We start from the raw sequence: 15,035 nt of genomic DNA, 5'->3' as shown, positions 1-15,035 counted from the left end.
ACTCATACTAGTATTGGAGTTTCTCCCTTAGAGGCTATGTGTGGTTATAAGGTGCCCTTATCCATAGTCATTTTCAATGAAAAAATCAATCCTCACATAAAAGAAAAATTGGAAAGAATATAGACCCTTCTTCACAGCAAAGTAAGATGAACCTTAGAAAGGTCTAAGATCATGTGTGCAAATGAGAAGAAGTGATCTTTAGAGTTTCAAGAAGGAGATTTAGTTTTGTTGAAAGTGCCCAAGTCTTGTTACTCGTCCTTGAAGGATGGATCCAGTAACAAGCTTGCTTATAGGTTTTATGGATCTTACAGGATCTTGAAGCACATTAGAGACTTGCCATACAGATTGGTCCTACCCTCTTCCACTAAGATTCATTATATATTCCATGTTAGTCAGCTCAAGCCTTTCTATAGTGCTCGTGTGGATACATTGATGAGCTGCCACCTATAGATGAAGAAGGACTTATTCGGTACATCCTTGAGGCTATCATAAGTCAACGTAAGAAGAAGCTTTGCTCTCGTTCTATTATTGAATATTTAATTAGATGGAGAGGCTTACCAACTAAAGAAGCTTCTTGGAGGCTCGAATATATACTAGATGAATTTTGGGATGCATTGATGGCTGAAGCATAACTTCAATGGAGCCACTTATAGTGTAGATAGGATCCTGATAGCAATGTGTTAGAACAGTTTTTATTCTATCAAAATTTTAAAAATATTCCGCCTACATAGTGTCAAATTACTCTTCAAAAGCTACATTTTGACATGTGGCGTGCTTCATCAGGATACTTCTATTAGAAGAGTAGATTTTGTTTAGCAAGGCCTACTTTTTATAACAAGTTGTTCTCTTAATTTTGAGTCTATTTTTTGAAGACTAAAAGGATCCAAACTCTTTTAAAGGTATCAAAACCATGTATATAGTTGAGGCTTATCTTCATGTCTTTATTTCAGTCCATATATATTCAATCTTTCATTCATTTCCATACTTTGTATAGCTGAAAACAAAGTAGTACTTTGTTTCATCCATCCTTTCTAACTCGTATAAGCTTGTTTTTGTCGGAAAAAACCTTTGGGATGGGATGGATTGCAAGAAGTTAGAAACAAGACATGTTTAGTTTGGAATTATTTATAATACCTTGTCACACTGACATAAGTATAAAGGGGTGAGACATGTAAATTTTCACATATTTTTGAACATTAATATATTTATTGTCTCTTACTTCATCTTCTTATTTATAGCTTCTATGGCTTCTCTCTCTTCTTTCCAAACTCTATGGGAAGCTTGATAGAACCTATAAGCAACATGTAGTACCCGCATCTATACTCCAATGATGAAGATGGTACCTGTAAATATCTATATATACCCTACAGTGTCCTGTTAAAACCCTATTTCACCCTATTTTGATCTTCAAGGTACTTGACTCTTTGAGAGTATTTCAATCTTTAATTCTCAAGTTCACAATGCTTGTGTGAGGGATAAAATGGCTTTTTGCCGAGTCGGTCGTCGGTTGCACTCCTCTAGGATCTTTAATAGTGGGGGAGGGTCACCTCTCTATTATCCCACTATCTCCCTTGACATCCACCTTTTTTCTTGGTGAGAATATCATCATGGAAATGATGTGCTACTCTAATCAATGAGCATGATATGCATGACTGAAATTTCCATTCAGTTTATTCCATGAAATGTAATAAGATTGAAATTGGTAAAATTTATAGGGAGAGGGTGCTTACCACACAATGACTCACTGCTAACTTATCCTTTATAATGAATTATGATATTTTTTCCATCAATTGAACAATTGTCGACAAAACAATGGATTAGAGTAAGCAACCTAATTGATTTCTGTTGGGCTTTAACCATTGGGAATGAATGTATAATGCTGGCCCAGGGGGTCCACTAGGGTTTACCGTATGGTTCCATGTGAATGTAAGGGAAGGGGGTTATTTAAGGGAAGGAATGTACATTTTATAAGGTAAGGTCCCATAAATAGGGGGTAGATAAGGGGTATTTTCATATATTTCTTGCATGCAGGTGACGTCTCCTTATTACTACTAGTGAATCCCCTGTGAATGCTGAAAACTCAAGCAAGAGCTTCTAATTCACTATTCTAATTGGGTAAGCAATGCACTCCATGAATGGGATGATTTAACCAATGATGGCCTGATGTTTGATGGAAAATTTTCAATTCTTTAATCTCTCAATCAAATGGATAAAGCTCACCAAATTGGATAAATGAGAGAGATTAAGAATTGAAGAGAAATACCTCTTATTAGCTTGATGAAGGCTTGAATGATCTCCAAATGCTTGATGAAGCCTCTAGTTGCTCAATGTTGCTAAAATAAACCTTCAGTCCTTATTCATTTAATTCTTAGAAGCAATCTTGGAACTTTAGAAACTCAAAATTGAAGCATTGAACTTGTTTTTCCAAAATATTGACTTATAGAAGCTTTTGAGGTAGAATATTTGATCATTTTTGCTCAATCCTTGTAATTTCTTTAAGAATGTTTATTGAAATTAATCCCATAGTTGAAATGATGAAGAGTATTCAATAAATTGAAGAGAAATTAAAACTTAAGCCAAAGCTTTTATGGGTGCCCATGGATTGCACTGTTAGGGTTGCAAGAGAGCAAAAGAATGGAAAATAGAGCTTCATTTGGGAGTCCAAACATCAAAGACTTGAAGTATACTATGCCAATGATATGCAGGACACGACATTCATCATCAAGGCGGCAAAGTCGTGTGCAATGGTTGGTTTGGAGGCTCTACCTATTTGTCATACTGGAGCACACAACAGACCACTTTGAGGTAAGGGAGATCATAGGGAGTCTCATTGGATGGCATATCTAGAAGGCGCGTTGTCAAGAGGCTTTCGACGGAGAGAGACTTTCAATACATGCGACCTTAGCGGAGGTCTTGACCTCCATCATCCACTCCCTTCGTAGCTGATGGGATCAGGTGTGTAGGGCAAGTCTAGGGCTCGTCAGGAGCTCCATTATCATTTCATGCATACTTGGGACTGTCAAGACCTATTTTTCGTGATGCAGGCAAGCAACCCCAGATTGCGATACACCCCCCATCCATAGCTTCTTACCCCCATCCCCCCTAGACCTCCTTGAGAGGCTTGTATATATGATGTATTTGTGACTTTGCATCAGCTCCAGCTAGTCTGTTGAGCATGAGCACTCCATTGTAATCAATTTTTTTGAGTAATATAATCAGCCTTGAGTATAATGCGCTAGGAAATTACAATGTTAATGCAGAATCCACATGTTAGCTTCTATTTTAAACTAGATGGTAGGAAAATTCGAAGCCAAGCTGAGGATACTGTTACCAATGAAAAGTGTGGGGCTCCACATATTTTAGAAATTGTAGAGTCTCCCTAAAATTCCAAACACCAAAAGTTGTAATATCCAACACCTAAAAATTCTCAAAATTTTTTGGCCAATAGAATATTGTCGCTTGCAAACTTGCAATATTTAAAAATTATGGTATTCGTGCAAATTCATACACTTGTTATACACTTTTCACATCAACACATTTACATATGCATGTAAACTTTACAAAGACGTAAGTAAAGCCATAACTAAATATCATATATGAATAGCCATTAATAGTTTAAAACTTAAGGTTTTTTTAGATAGAACTAGTTTAGTTCTTGTTTCATTGTTTCATTTCATACTTAATCTCTTCATCTCTTTATATCCACCGCATCCCTTCTACCTGCTATAATGGATGCTCATGCACACTTTGATGAGTGGATCCACGAGACTATCTTTGCCAGCGAGGGTGATGAGATATTTCAGGTTTTCTCTAAGATCTTCAACCTTGAAAGCGTGCTCTCATCACTGGATCCCCCCTTCAGATTTTGGAAGACTTTGTGAGAACCATTAGTACCTGCAAACACTGCATCGAGGGATCCGACATGACTTAGTGCGTGCCTTTGGAACAACTCATGGTATTTCAGGCAAGGGAAGAATCACCAAAAAGTGGTGAATAGGTGTCTGACCCACGTGGATCCTTCACACAGAGTATGCACTGTTCCCATGGGTAGTGCACCAGGTACAATACCTTTGGATCTTGTGGAGTGTAATTGCGCACTAGCAATTTACCTCTCCTTGCATTGGATACACCCCTAGAGGAGGAGAGCGATGAAGATACAACTCCACATGTTGTTGCTATCACATATGCGGAAGAAGAACCAATTGAAGAGCTCATAAATATTGAAGAGGAACATCGGGTGGTGGCAGAGCAAGGGTTGGCTCCCATGGTGCCATCTTCTTCAAAACAACCACAAGTCGACAAACCCAACCTTGCCTCCTTGACACCAATTGAAGTAGATGGTATACAATACTCCCTTCTATTAGATGTGTTTCAATACTTGGAAATGAAGGAAGAAGAGTTGTTCTCCATCGATTATGATTACATGGATGTGCATCTGATGTTGGCAGAGATTGGAAGATATGATGGCACAAGCTTAGATACAATGAGTGCCATCATAACAGCACATGCGCATATTACCTCGGTTGAAGAAGATTATCTTGTGTCGGATGCTGAATTTGAAGCACTACAGTATGATCTGTTTGGACCAAGGCCCCATCTTCCTACCAAGGAGTTTATAGATCCCTCTACCCAAAGAGATGCCTTGCTGACACACGTGGAAATGAAGATACAAGATGATTTGGAGAAGGTAATATTTCTAACTACCATATATTTTTATGTGACAAAACTTGATAGTAGGGTGCGTTGGGTCCCTAAGAGTCCACCAGTGAAATCTTGGCCAAAAGTAATGTTTGTAGCTTCTCTGTCCGAAGCATGGCCTCTAGGGCCACTTTCTGGGCCAGAAAGTGGCCCCAGATACCAGACTTCAGATGACAAGGTAGTTACAAGCATTATTTTTTGCCAAGATTTCACCGGTGGACTCCAGGGGACCCGACGCACCCTACCGTCAAGTTTTGTCACTTTCTGATAACTCTAGGTTAGTCGCTAAATATTTTGATTTGACTTTGTCATTCAGGACACATAATGTATATAGATGATTTTTCATCAAGACAAGGAAGAGCTCGGCATCATGCGGATCGATGGAAGGATTTAGCTCTGAAGGAGTACATTGGCAACCTTGTTGCAAACTTGGTGGTCTTCCATAAGAATTGCTCACCATGAGGACAAGAAATAATCATGAAAATTTGAGCTTTGACCAAGTTTGGACCTTCTCGAATGATACTTGTGACATCTAGCTTGGAGAAGGTGGTGCTAATCAAGCAGTTAAAGCGTCTTTACTTGTTTGACCAAATGCATGGTGGAGTAATGTGTGTGTTTGCTACATTAGGTGACCTTGCTAAAGTGTCAAATCTGCTTCTCCTAGAGAAAGAGCTGAAGGGGGAGCGCATCATTTTTGAAGAAAAGAAGGAACTTATATTTTCATCGGAAGCTGGCCCCTCCTCTCCACCGATGAAAAAGTCAAGGAACAATTGAGAGTTCTTGTTGGCTATTGACTTTTTGTATCTACCATCACTATGAGCCATCGCATGTATTTTTCTTGATGAATATAATATATTTTACTTTTTTCCTATAAATAAATATTTCTTGAATAAATGTGTGATTCATGTAAGTGTGACGATAATGTGTGGTACGTGAATGACGCATTCGTATACGTTTACATAATTCAATGTATAGTACTACACTTGCGATTGTGTAAATGTGACGATAATGTGTGATACGTGAATGACACATTTGCATACGTCAACATAATTCAACGCATAGTACTGCACTTTCGACTGTGCATAAGTAATAACATAACTCATATTTGTACGTATTACTACTTTTGATGTGTTCATACATTAAACAAAAATTAAGAGTTGTGCGTTTCAAGAAACAATAGTGTTATAATACTCATTACAAAACCTTGCATAATTAATCTCATAACCTATGGAGGAGTCCCCTTGCCATGGCGAAGTAGAATGATAAAGTCCATGTCTTTATCTGTGATTGTGATATGCTTTGCATGGATGGCCGCAAGCTGTGTATCATCAAACAAGTTGATGAGAAACCCCTCTACAACTATTTGTAGGGCCTCCATGTCAAGAATTGTGTGGTGGGGGGACTTGCTCAAGATGCTGCGCCGAACACACATAGAATGCACAAGGAGAAGCTCACTCAAGAGACAAGAAGAGAGATGGAGGCCAAAACGTTTTCTTGCTGGTTTTTTCTTCTTCTTACATACACTTTTCAATGTACACAAAGCATAGATAAGATACAACATAAATGAAAGTGGCCTACTGAGTCAAACAATGCATAACCGGCTACACTAGTCGACTGCCGCTATAACTATGCCAGCTGTAAATAGGTGTAACAACCTGAATATAATAAGTAATGAGTCAGTGGCCATCTGAGAATCATAATGACCACGGATGTGCTAAGTGTAGGTGTGTGGACCCATTTAACTAGGCGGTCCATCATCAATGTCTGCATGTGTTGAGCTTGTCATCTCAACACTCCCCCTCAAGCTCAACTGCATCTCTGCAACTCCAAGTAAGCTTCGAAACTTTTGAAGCTTCTCTGTACCCAATGCCTTCGTGAAGATGTCAGCTATCTGATCCTGTGTGCTGACATACACCAAGTCAATCTCACCTGCTAGTAGCTTCTCTCTCACAAAGTGGTAGTGTACCTCAATATGTTTTGTCCTGGCATGGAACATAGGGTTCCTAGCCAACTGTATACTGCTCATGTTGTCACAATAAATGACAAAAATTGGACCTTCCACCTACACATCCAAATCAGCCATTAACTTTTGTAGCCATACTACCTCACATGCTGCAACAACAACACCTCTATACTCAGCCTCTGTTCTCGATAAAGCAACTGTAGATTGCTTTTTGCTGCTCCAAGCAACTACTGCACTACCAAGAGAGAACATGTATCCACTGGTAGATCTTCTATCAGACATACTACCAGCCCAATCTACATCTGTTATCCAAACACCTGTACATCTGTACCTGCCTCATAGAAAAGTCCATAATGTAATGTGGACTTCTCGTATCTCAATATGCGTCCGACTGCATCTAAATGTGGCTTTCTAGGTACTTGCATAAACTTACTCACAAGACCAACAACATAGCTCAAGTCTGGCCTTGTAATGGTCATGTAGATCATACTCCCCACTATCCTCCTGAACATAGTAGGGTCTTCTATCTCATCCCTAACATCAGCACTCTACATTCTGCTCCAACGGGACTGAAAGTGGTTTGCATGCTGTCATACCATACTTGGACAACATATCCAAGCCATACTGTCTTTGGGACAGCCATATACCATCATCACATCTGATCACCTCAATGCCAAGGAAGTACCTTAGCTCACCTAAATCCTTCATCTCAAACTTCTTCATAAAAAAGTCCTTGACTTCAGCAATCCCACTATCACTATCACCTGTAATAATCAAGTCATCCACATAGATGACTATGATGAGCAAACCTGCATCTCCCTTTCTCACATAAAGTGAGTGATCAGCATCAGAAACATAAAAGCCAATATTGACAAGATACTCTCTGATCTTGTCAGACCATGCTCTAGGTGCTTGCTTGAGCCCATAGAGCGCGTTCTTCAACCTGCACACATACGTGGGATGCTCTAAATCTTCATAACCTGCTGGCTGATCCATATACACTTCTTCCTGCAAATCACCATGCAAGAAGGCATTCTTCACATCCATTTGCTACAACCTCCAACCTTTGGCTGCTGCCAAAGCAATCACACATTTGACAGTTGCCATCCTAGCAACTGGACTGAAGGTTTCATCATAATCTATGCCATATGTTTGGGCATAGCCTTTTGTAACCAGCCTAGCTTTGTACATACTAATAGAACAATCTGCATTGTGCTTAATCTTATAAACCCACTTACATCCAATAGCTTTCTTGCCCTTCGGCAATGATACTAGATCCCAAGTCTTATTGGCCTCTAATGCAGCCATCTCCTCATCCATTGCTGCATCCCAATGAGTATGACCAACAACATCGTCAAAACAAGTGGGCTCAACATCCTCAACTAGTTTCACCATATAAGTATAATGGTGAGCTGCATAACCTTTAAAACCAAATCTTTTAACAGGGTATCTGACCCTGCTAGATCTGAGTACCACTGGATCACTCAATGGAGCCTTTACATTATTATGAGCTCTCTGTACACTTGGTGTCCTCACTGAAGGAATTCCAAGTTCATCATCCAAGCTCTTTGAGCCACTGGAGTCTCCATCAAGAACTGCATCAATACCTTCTAACACTTTATTCTTTCCTTTGTCTTTACCTGTAGTGCTACTAGATGCACCTGAAGATGTAGAGCTACTCCTTAGTCTCCCAGACCAAGGACTACCAGATGATGTCTCTGGTCCACTAAGAGTCCGTGATTCTTGCTTTTCAGCCTGCACATGAGTGTCATGATCATCATCATCATCCAATGCATCACCACTAGATGCATACCAACTGCTCATTTCATCAAAGATGACATCCCTGCTCACTCTAAACTTACATGTGACAGGGTTATAACAATGATACCCTTTCTGCTCTAAAGAGTATCCAATAAAGACACACTTTTCAGCCTTTGGATCCAGTTTCTTTCGCAACTCATATGGCACATGAATGTATGCAACGCAGCCAAATACCTTAAAGTGCGATACATTAGGCTTCTTGCTAGTAAAACATTCTTCAGGAGTCATCTCATGAACTGTAGCTGTGGGAGTTCTGTTCATAATATAAACAACAGTATGAACAGCCTCAGACAAAAAATGCTTAGGCATATTCTTTTCAGCCATCAAGGTGCGTGCAACTTCTGTAATATGCCTGTTTTTCCTTTCTGCAACACCATTTTATTGTGGGGTATATCTGTATGTGAACTATCTCTTTATCCCATGAGACCTCAGAAAATCACTGAACTCATTCGAGAGGTACTCTCCCCCTCCATCTGACCTCAAGCACTTTACTTTCAAGCCTGTTTCTCTTTCAACTGTAGCCTTGAAAGTTCTAAAGTGCTCAAACGCTTCACTCTTTTCCTTCATAAAATATACCCACAGCTTTCTAGAACAATCATCAATGAATGTGACAAAGTAAGAACTACCTCCAAGAGATACATTTTGTGTAGGCCCCCAAATATCTGTATGCACAATATCAAGGATATTTCTGCTTACATCTCTATCATGTGAAAAGGGTTGTCTTGCCTGCTTACCAAACTGACATGCTTTGCATACCTTATGAAATTCTGCAACTCTAAATGTAGGCAAACTTGTAACCAACCCTTTGGACTGCAGCCTTTGTACATTTGCATGTCCAATGCGTTTGTGCCAAATTTCAATATCTGCAACAACACCTTTTCCTTTAGCATATATAGCAGCATTCATAGTAGGTATTCCAACATCTAGAGTAAACATACGTCCAACTCTACTTCCCTTTGCTACCAACCTGCACTTGCCATTGAAGTCTTCTACAAAGCAGCCCCTTGCATTAAATCTGACTTGCAGCCCTTGCTCTACCATTTGACCGAATGACACCAAGTTCTTTGTAATAGATGGCACATGTAATACATCTGAAAGACTCTTTGTCTTACCATCATGCAAGGACAAGGGAACTTTTCCAATGTGTGAAATTGGGTGGCATGAATCATCACCGGTCTGCACATAACCTGCATTTTGCAAATCCTGCATCTCTCCAAACAATTTTGCATGGCTGGTCATATGATTGGATGCACCTGAATCAACATACCAAACATCATCATGTGTTCCCTTTCATGTAACAGCATTCAGCATATGCTGCATAACAAACATACGTTCATTTTTATCTTCATTCTGTCGTGAAGACGATGCATAGTTTCCTTGCTGCAACTTACCACTGCGGATATCATCTTTCTTAGCATAACATTGGGCTGCGATATGACCTATTTTTCCACAGTAGTGGCACATAATACTAGAGTTGTTAGAACCTCTGTTCTGCCATCCACCTCTTCCTCTAAAGCTCCCTCTACCTCTAAAGTTACCATGACCTCGTGAAACCTGCATATCGCCAAATTGCTGATTCAATCTATTTTGCTGATTGTTACTACTACGTCCTGTACCACGGCCTCTTGAAGAGAACCTGCCACGTCCCCTTCCTAAATTGGAGTAGAAAGCTTGGACCTGTTTACACTTTTTTCAGATGTCTCACTTTGCATGTTGATCTCTTCAGTGATCATAAGGGAGACAAACTCATCGAAATTTGGAAATGGCTTTCTGATATATACGGAAGTTACAAAAGACTTTCAAGCCTTTTCATTGTTAAGTCCACCCAAGGTAGATGACACCAAATCATCATCATTGGGCATTGCATCAATAGCTGCCAATGCATCTGCAATGCTCCTTACCTTCAGTGCATACTCATTGATAGACATCTTCCCTTTCTTCAATGTATTCAACTCTTGCTTAAGTTGAATCTTTTGTGCCTTTGTATTTACAGAAAACATACTTTCAAGTATGGTCCAAGCTGTATATGAATTCTCTGCATTTCTAATGTGTCCCAACATATTATTGTCAATTACTGCAAACAACCAATACATGACCTTCTTGTCTTTTGCATTCCATTCCTTTCGTGCCTTTGTCTCTTCTGCAGTTGGAGGATCACTCACCTCCAACTCCTTTTCTTCACCTGAAACAAACTCGTAAAGGCCTTTTCCAATAAGAAAGTTCGTGACACGGAACTTCCATGAAGGGTAGTTGTTCTTATCGAGCTTCTCAATGATGGGGCTTTCATTGTTCTCTGCCATTATCACAAAATTAATACCAAACAGCAAGCAAATCTTCTGCAACCCTCGACCTGTAGTGCACAGCAATATACTAGACAGCCTTTTTCACTGTCTGCTCAACAATACATGCAATCTACAACCAATTTGCAAATAAATCAGTAAGTAGTTTATTTGCAAATAAACCTTTGAACAAATTTCCATCTCCTCTTCTTCTGTGGTGGTCCTTGTGCTCTATGGGGAGCACCTATTGCTGCATTAGAGGAGGCTTCACCTTGTGCTCCAGGTGGCGGGCCTTGGCATGAGGTCTTCCCGAGGCCAAAACGGCAACATGCTTGCTTGGTGCGTGCCACGCAAGCTCGAGGAGGGCAAGATGGAGAAGAGACACATGTTGGGAGTGTGAGAATGGAGGAAGCAAAGAAAGCAAGATGTGAAAATGAGAAGAAGAATGAACTTTTAACCTATTTAAACCCCAAAATCGGGTTAATGTAACTTCATATGCATTGTCCATTGTGTGATCGTAAATCCATAACCTTTTATCGAAATGCAATAAAACTTCACACGCGCACTCCTTAGGTAGCAAGAGCCCCAATTTTTTTTTGAAAAGAAATTGCCTGCAGACCCCTAGTCTGAAGTTTGGCGTGGGCTCTAAATGCCAGACTTTGAGCGAGGGGTCTGTAGTCAATTTTTTTTTAAAAAAAAAAAGGGCTCTTGGCCACCTAATGAGTGTGCGTGTGAAGTTTCATCGCATTTCAATATAGTTTAGTATTTTAAAAAATATCCCACACCAAAATTATGGATGGATTGATAATTGAGAAATTAACATCGCGACTACTAGCCCTTATAAACTTCGCACGACATAGACTATACAGCGACATCATGAGTAAAGTTTGCAATAAGAAATGGTAAACTTTTGCATGTTTTTCTTATTGAAATTGACATTGCTAACAAAAACTGTAAGTAAGAATTGAAAATACAGCAAAGATGCATAGTCAAAGTTGAGAGCAAAGGACAATAGTAAAAATTTAATTCATATTTTAAGGGCGCATACAATAGTTTTGCACTGGGACATAGTCATATGTCCAATGCACGAGGATAACACTATGCCAAAAAAGATAACATTACAAACTATGTTCATTCCATTGGAATGAATGCATCCTTCACTGCTTTAAGATTTCTTACAAGTTGGAAGTCCTTGGGAGTTACAATGATGCGCTTCGCATGTATTTCACAACACTGAACATCCATCAAGTCAACTAAAAAGGCCTCTGCAGTACACTATAGAGCATGAAGACATTCTTTTGTGAAGCGATCAGGTCTATCATGTCCTTGTGCAAAAAACCTCCTCCTACTTTCTGTGCGATAGAGGTCTTTCACAATCTCACGAACAAGTCTTGAGAAGCTCGCCTTCGGAATGATGAGATCAAAAGAGCTTTGATACCTCCTAATTTCTCTCAAGGCCACTGTACCTAGCTTCCACTTGTGTTTCTTATGGGAATGTTGAGGAGGATCCTTGTGAGGGCGGCTTGAAGAAGCTGGACTAGGTTGAGAAGGGGGTGTATCTGAGCTTGTAGATACTCTAAGGGATTGAACATAATATGGGGCTCTAAGCGGAAGCTTATTGGCAACTACCTTGGACCTAGCCATCTTTCCTGCACAAGAGATGTGAGAACTCAATGAATAAGATAGAAAGTGAAACCCTCTTTTATATAACCCTAAATAGTAAGACTCATTTATATAGATGCACACTGTTTCTTTCTCTCTTAAACTATGAATTGCATTCACACTGAACACATTGTTCATCTTACTATCTTATCTCTCTTCAAATCCATTTTCTGCCTTCTCAAAGCCTTTTTTCTAGCCACTTGACATGGTTTTCTTTGGCACTTGAGGCTTCATAACGCACTCTTTTAGTGACATGACGTGATTACATCATGTCTGCAACCGATTCATCAGTACTTTCATTTGCTCTCTTTTTCGAGAGTTTAGCTTCATCCGCTACGATAATCCTATACCACCAAGATAGCAATTGGATTTGAATTGGATTATTACCATTCACCCCTCCACCATGATTGGTTTTTCTTTGGTATGCACCATGTGCTATCTAATGTCAATTTTCCACCCCTTGTGTGGACCAAATTCTAATGCTTTCCTTTTCTGCAAAGTATGGCCCATGTGCCTCAAGGATACGCTACAAAGACACGTATCACACATGAGTAAAACTATGCTCAACAGTTTATACAATTCATACAATTTTAAAATATTAACTTAGTACGCACCATGTAATGTGTGATAGAGCTTTTGCCCCACTCTTCCACCATGTTTTCGTAGAAGCTATGCACAACATTGATAAATTCTTACTTATCTTCATTGTTAAACACCATCTTGCAAAGTAAGGGAGCCAATTTGTTAAGACCTATCCAAACCTTAGCTTTGGCCAACCTTGTTTTTCCTCCATTACTTCCATCAGGAACTGCAAAGTGTAACCTTTTCCACCCATCGTATCCTGCGGCCTACGAACCATGACATTCCCTTCCTCATTGATGGGTGCTGAGAGAAACTTCCTAGCCTTTGCTCCTCCAAAGGAAGTCTTTTTTGGCAAGTTACTAGATTTTCCTAATCTCTTCTCATCTTTTTCAATCGTCACTTGATGCTTGTGTAGAGCAATTTTTGATAGCACTCGCTCCATATTCCTACACGTTGCAATGGCTTATTTTTCTAGTTGCATCCTATAAGCAAAGAAAATGTACTCATATACAAGTTTCTCCATGATTCTCACAAAAGCATGCAATGAACAAATGTGAATACGATCCAATGGAATGTTGAAGATGGGCTTCCAAGTGGGATCTTCTCTAATGCACGTCAATGCAGCGCTTGTCACCCTTTGCCATTTCTTTTTTCCATCCTTTCCTTCCACTCTCTCTGTCAAGGAATATAGGCATGGATTCTTTGTATTTGCACCATTGAAGATTCCACACATGCATTTTAAAGTTTTCAAGACTCTTGCAAGATGCCATTCAACCAAGTATTGACCATACCCTCCAACCGAGAGAATCTCAACATGTTCCTAATGATCGATGATGCTTGGAATGCTTGTGTGCATAAATAACTGCTGCAACACCTCAAATGTTTCCTTAGGAACTTCAAATGCAGCAAGTTACCACACATGGCGCTCGGATTGAACACTAAAGTTCCCTGGGTTATTCTTGTCGAATTGTAAATCTCTATTCATCAGAGTTATACTAACTCTTTCAAGATTTACTCCTTTGATTACCTCACTTTCATCTAATTTTATAACAAATTGCAATTTTCCATTACATTCCTCAACAGACATATTGTAGTACATTACCATTGCCGACTAAACCTTGTACAAATCTAAATAGTAATTGTTGAGTTTGGTGAACTTCACCTCATATGCATTTTTGGAACCATCAATGTCATTCAAGAGCTGAAAATTTTATGAAGAACAAGACTAAAAAATGAGCACAATTTTTAGGCTGTCTTCTTGCATATGTGGCTATCCACACAATCAGCAAAATTGTGTGGTACTTGTAGGCTTTGAAGTCTAGAAGGCCATTATGTACGCCATTGTTGAAGGAAAACAAACATTAGTGAAGGAGAAGAATATCTTTACTAAAAACTCCATGGAAGCTTCACAATAGCTTAAAGAAAGGGGAAAGAATAATCTCTCTTTGAAAAGTAATCACATTTTGTTCCTCTCCTATGTCTGATTAGCCCTTGTTTTACCAAGTTACTTTCAAAATAGCTTGTAATGGATGCACAACCTTCCACTTTAGCTACAGTTGGCCAACTGATCCAAGAGAAGATTCTTGAATCTAAAGAGAAATAATATCCAAAAATTGATTTCCAGGAATCATTGTCACATGCCCAATCTAAGTCACAATTCCCCATAAGAGGAATTCCAAAACTGTATGTGATACCATAGTCAAGAGTTCCCTTCAAGTCTGAGCACCCACATCCTAGATTTCCCATGACTTTCTTAGGGTTTGTTTGAGAACCTGCCCACATCAAAACTGATATATGGCATGGTGTTACACAATTAGATGAGGCTGCCAATTAAGCTCTTGTACCTCCCAATGTCTGCTAGTGCTAATGTATCCTTAATGGATACCTTTACATTGATATCCATAGGTGTAGCTATCTCCTTACTTTCGATCATTGCAAATGCTTTTAAGATCTCTCATGCATACTTATTTTGAGAGATGTATATTTTTCCGTGCACTTTTTCGAGACTTTAATCCACAAATAATAGTGCA

Source organism: Lygodium microphyllum, chromosome 22 (genome assembly GCF_053477565.2).
Source record: "Lygodium microphyllum isolate KBCC chromosome 22, Lygodium_microphyllum_v1.1.10, whole genome shotgun sequence".
NCBI classification, from domain to species: domain Eukaryota; kingdom Viridiplantae; phylum Streptophyta; class Polypodiopsida; order Schizaeales; family Lygodiaceae; genus Lygodium; species Lygodium microphyllum.
Note: the sequence above shows the minus strand (reverse complement) of the source record.